Raw genomic sequence first — 5,691 nt, forward strand, 5'->3', positions numbered from 1 at the left:
TTCTCCTTACGTTCACATTGCACATGAGTTTTGGTTTATATTTATACAAATGTAAGAGTAACAATAAAACACAACCATCACTTATAATTTTTTGTATCTGGAAAACATATGAGTGATATCCTATAGCTTGGTGGTACTTCACTTTTATATAGTTTTGCTTGTTCTTCTCAGATGTTTCCTATTGCTTCATTTGTGTTAGATTGCAGCACAAGTAGACCATAGCAAGACTAGACAGGAAATCGATGGGTTCACACACCTTGTTCTTATTACTAGACCAAATCTTGACAAGTTCACACCATTGTGCATCGTTCATGGACGATACAGGAGAGGTCATACGGATCTGATTATCAGGGATGCCATTGAAGTATTTTCTCTTGAACCTGTAGTGTTCCTGCCGTACGGCAGACTGCATTACATTCCGCCAAGCTTATTTTGTTAGTGCGTGAGCATTGTTAACGTGCAGCCTTCCCTGCACATAGTAGTTTGAATGAAAAGTAAGTCCATTAAAGTTGCTCAAAACAAAGTTGAATGTTAAGAGGGGATACCCATACGTACATTTAGCCTCTCCATAAACCTTTTGCAATAGACAGCGTCGGGACTCTTCCCCTGATAATGTTTCTAATGCATCAAAATTGGTACTTCACTCCTGACTACTACACCTGCCTCTAACGCAAACTTGGCAACTTGCACTGGATCATGTGGCCTTCTGTTCCCCTCGACAATAGAGACACGCGTCCTCACTCCTAGTGATTTGCTCATTTTGTCAAGCATAATTCCACGAGTTTGAGGCCTCGGCTTCCTCACTCTTCCTGGTAAGAATACTACACAGTTTGCATACATTTAGATTGTTAGAAAAGTTATATGGATATCAAATAGCTAATGCAAATTGATTGATAGACATCTGTAAGGTAATACCAACCTAGGCAACTTTCATCGTTCTACGGGTGGGGAGAGACGAGAGTTTGCTCAGAGAGCTCTTCTTCAGTAGGGCTATCATCATCTGGTCATGAGGAGTCTCTCTCAGGGCTAGGTAGGGTGCCGTCCCGACCAATGTCTCCAGTCAATTGATGAACTTAGAATTGATCCCTGGGTCTGGGTGTCGGTCGTGATGGAGAATTATGTTCACCTACTGCTGCTACCTCCACCCTTTGCCAGCGGAAGACCTCTGAGTACGAAATCCATGAGCAGCCTCTTCAGGTGGTGTTGACCTCACTCGCTTGGAGAGCCTTCACCCAAGACTTATGGCAGTGCTACCTATTATCCTACTAGTAGAGCCTCCTCTATGGCTTCTTCGACCTAGACACTAAAATTGGAGATACAAACTTAAGTAGCAAGCATGTCCAAATTCCATTGCTATCTAAACAGTAAAGCATTACATGGCTTCCTACACCCCCTCCTCCTCCAAACTAAATACAAGATAGAATAAGCACCTCAATTGATAGGGGCACTAGCTCATCTTCTACATCTGAATCTGTTTCATCTATATCATCAAATCTCTCAACTACCTCCCCTGGTTTAGGGATATATTACAAATCTTCACCGTGTCTACCCTTTGTGCTTGACTTCTTTGCCTTTGGAGACATAGGTTTTGGGCCCACACGATGTATTCCATGTTCTTCCATCTTTCTATGATTTCTTGCGATTTGTGCATCCTGTGCTCGTTCATAAGCAGTTAGTGGCTATTCATCTAGATTACAAAGGTATATATTAGCTAAAGCTTCTATGGAATGTCAACACAACAGATCAAGGGTATGCAAATAAGGGCCTAACTAGTAACTATAGCTTATACAGAAGTCATTAATCCAATAAAGCACATGTTAGTTACACTCAACTATAGGAAATATGTAACCCCCTCGCTATCTACATATCCTTGGTGCATCCACTATTGCGGAGCACACATTATAAAAGGAATTTGGGTACCTTTTCCTCCATGCTCCCTGACTTTGTTTGTCATCAGCACCGTCGTCCTATCATCGTGATCAAGGAGTTGGTGTGACCAGTGTTGGTGAAGGGGTACCAAATCTAGATCCGGCTAGGGATCAGATCTGGTCGATCATGAGATGTGTCGAGCTAGGTAGGGTATCCAAATCTGGCTTGTACCATTGTTGGTATTTAGTAACTGAAATGATCTTGATTTTCACGAAGGGAAATCCACAGATGCGAAGTATAACATGATAGTCCGAGATGATCCTTCCATCACATTATCTAAGTTCTAGTCGATAACATAGTCATCCATCGAATAAAAGAGTACAATAGCATGGTTTACTCATTATTAGATCGCCACTTGGTAGAATCACTCCTCACACAACATCTAGAATAGCATCAGAGTAGAACGACAATAGTCGCGGTCTTCAACTCCACCATCTTGAGCGTAGGGTGAGACCTCTAGTCCTCCCAACCGTATCTCTTGAAGTCATACTCGGTCTCAGAACCTGCTAAACAACTTTCAGTATGATTTGTACTGGCCACTGGCTCCCACCCTATACATTGTGTTTGCTTTGTGGTAGTGGAATGCATAAGGTAAATCAAAAGAACCTAAGTATGGCTGTAGTTTTCCTATGTGAGTAAGTCATATTTTAGTAATAATTCATCAAGTTTTAACCTATTCCAAACACACCACCCATCTCAATCACACACCAACTCTCCACTAGCTCCCTCTCTAGGCAGCAACGACGACTCCCGCTCGTGCCTTGCCTCAACGGCCAAAGCCAGAATGCAACACCAACCCAAGGGGGAGAGGAGAAGGACACCTCTCACTAATCAAGTGAAGCGTAGGTCATAGGAATGTCCATATCCAAGGACTCGGCTATACATATAGATCAATAACTCTATAGAGCTTGTACACCTGGAACCACAAGATCACCATCATCGACGGTGGCCCCCGTCTAGGCTGATACCGGGCTACCTTCCAACCGGTGCGATGCCACCCTACCACTCAGCCCTGGGTCACCCTAGAGTCCACTAAAACGTTGAGACTGTGATACATAGTACCAAGCCCTAGAGGTCAATGTGCTATCTTAGGAGGGTGTGGGTCCCATGCCCGTATCTCCCTACACTATCACCTTCCAATCTTGTAGTAGTGGCACTATCCTAGATGGTTAGCATCCACCCCCCACCCATTCAAGGAGGAGTGGGGTGCACGAATGGTCCTATGATCTAGTTCTCAAGACATACCAGTCCTTAGGGGGACCGGACATGATATCTCCTCATGGGGTTAACCAACTCCCCGTGCCTCGACGGCACCTCCATCCTAGGGTTTTGTCCCACAAAGACACTCCACCCTGGAATATACTCCTCTCACATGCACTCGACATAGGTACCTGTACGGGGAATGCCCAGGTCACACTCCCATGGCAAGACTTCTCCCAAGGACTCATCATAGAATCCTACCCGATCGACTCAACCCTCACCACACACCCAAGATGCACGCCAAGATCCCCCGGTTATTACCCCGTTATCAGCACCAAGTGCCATGTTCTCTCACCTCAATTATCCAACAAGCATCACATCACAGATATAATGCATAGTGAGAGCAGTAGTAAAATAGATAATGTGAGTGTCTAACCTAACAGCAGGTGTGTAGGGGAATAGGTTGCGACAAGGTAATGGCTCACAATCATTTCTACCATTCAACCTATCATAGTTTTAGTTGCATAAAAATATAGCACTAGCAACTAAATTATTGCATGTCTAATCAGATTCTATGAGGTTGGGTGGGACGTGGCACCTGATAGGTTGTCTCCAAGGTCCTTGGTGTAGTCGGGGTCGAAGTCCTTAGTCTACGGCTCCTCCAGGTCTATCAAACGAGACATAAAGCCACGATAAGTGACTCCTATAGATAGCACAAAGAAGCAATAGAAATCCAAAAGATCCAAATGCACTCAAACATAAGCCTACGACATAGAGCTCGATTTTATAAAAAATTGGACTCTAGTTTCATATTTTTCTGACTCCAAATGATTTTTCTAAGTTTAAATCATATTTTGAAAAAGAAAAAGGAGTGAGAAACATAGGGTTGACACGTGTTTCTGATTGGCTGGCTCGGTTAGGTCATTGACAGGTGGGGCTATGTCAACGTTGACTAGGCTTGGATGGGCCAAGTTGGACCGGATTTGGGCCGGGTTGGGCTGGTCTGGGCCAAGCCGGCCCGGACACATGTCGGTGAGCCAGGTTCGCCATGTCGCTGCGAGGCCGCTTGCAGGCCTGCGGTTGGTAGGCGCGGTGCGTCATGGACCGCATGGTCACAGTCCATGGGCCGCAGGCATGGTCCATGGTGGACTACGTCTGCCCTCTCCCACTTCTCCTTTGGTTCCGGGTGCACTGAGTGTTGTGCAGGGCACAACCGCTCCTTTCTCCCCTGCCTAAGCGGCGGCGCGCCCACCGGCGGCGAGCTTACCAGGTCGAGCAGTGCGCTAGTCCAGTGGGGCATCCAAGGGGCTCTACGGCCTCATGTGGGTGTGGCAAACCCTACAGGGGTACCCTAGTGGAAATTTGAGTTCCTAGGCGGCCGACTCACATGTGACAGCGGCGTCGAGGGCGCTGTGGCGGCGGCGAGGGTGCTTGGCTAGGCGCTATTGCTAACCGAGACCATTGCGAGGTTTGCGAGGCTGCTATGGACATCATAGGCTACTCTATAGTCCATGAGGTGGCCAGGGTAGGCAGGCGTGCCTGCGTCACGGCGACACTCTAGTGTGTGGCCGCATCGGCATGGTAGGTGCCATCGGTGGCTCCTAGGGCTCCTTCCCCCTCCTTTCACGCACACAGCATGTCCCTCAGCAAAGCGAAGCTTGTCAAGGCGGCCGTCCTACCTCTACTGGCTCGAGGTGGGTAGAACGGCCCCGCCATGGCCATGCTCTGACCATGGTGAGCGCGTCCAGTGCGCATGCGTTGTGGCGTCATGCACATGATCCTGTGGCTTGGTGAGGCCGTGAGTGTGCCCGTGTGGTGTGTGCGCGTGCGTGCGATCGTGCAAAGGCACAGCCTTGGCTCTCCTAGCAAGGTAGCTGTGCGAAGCGGCCACAGTGAGTCCGCAGCGAGGGGGATACAACGAGCAGGGGAGGTGGCGGCCCACCGTGGGCTCAGGGTGGTAGGCTAACAGTGCAGAGTGAGTCAAGGTCGTGTTGAGGCGAAGTGATGCCATGCCAAACCACGACGGTGATGAGGGCGAGGCGTCATCCTCGGCTCTGGCATCCACGGTCGGCCTCCGGTGGCTTCATTTTTTCCATCACCTTCCTCCTTCTCCTTCCTTCTCTTCCTCTTCTTTGGTCTTGGTGTGGTGTGGTGATGCCACAGAGTGGCGATGGGGCATAGGAGGGCGCTAGGGCAATGGGGTTTCCCTTCTTATAGGGAGGCGATGACCATGGCGAGCAGTGAGCTCGGCCAATGGTGGATTGTTGGGGAGGGGGTACGTGTAGGGTGGATAGGGCCTTTGGGCTAGGGTTTGGCTTCAGTGCGTGCTCATGTGGATGTAGCGCTCCCAAGATCAGATGCCGGTGGTCAAAAGGGTGGCCATGTCATTAGCAGGGGCTAGGCCATAGTGGAGACATCGTTCTGGCTGATTTGAATCAGGAGAAAGAGGGGGCAGGGTGCGGCTCGAGGACATAGCATTCATTCATGCATTGGCGCGGTAGGTGGTGAAGGCGGACGATCGGGAGAGTCGCAACGGCCTGGGATTCCTTCCCGAGCGTTGGT

General features: G+C 48.7%; 2 long non-coding RNA genes across 2 annotated transcripts; both read right to left on the reverse strand.

Annotated features, from left to right (window-relative positions):
- Positions 1–270: 270 nt before the first annotated feature.
- Positions 271–1,098, reverse strand: LOC136504540 (uncharacterized). The gene is made up of 3 exons (XR_010770905.1): positions 920–1,098; positions 556–821; positions 271–469 (listed from the first exon to the last, which is right to left on the reverse strand). It is a non-coding gene; the product is annotated as an uncharacterized lncRNA (long non-coding RNA).
- Positions 1,099–1,944: 846 nt separating this feature from the next.
- LOC136502582 (uncharacterized) lies at positions 1,945–5,187 on the reverse strand. The gene is made up of 3 exons (XR_010770633.1): positions 5,148–5,187; positions 3,728–3,796; positions 1,945–2,432 (listed from the first exon to the last, which is right to left on the reverse strand). It is a non-coding gene; the product is annotated as an uncharacterized lncRNA (long non-coding RNA).
- Between the last annotated feature and the right edge of the window lie 504 nt (positions 5,188–5,691).

This window comes from Miscanthus floridulus, chromosome 14 (assembly GCF_019320115.1).
Source record: "Miscanthus floridulus cultivar M001 chromosome 14, ASM1932011v1, whole genome shotgun sequence".
Lineage (NCBI taxonomy): Eukaryota > Viridiplantae > Streptophyta > Magnoliopsida > Poales > Poaceae > Miscanthus > Miscanthus floridulus.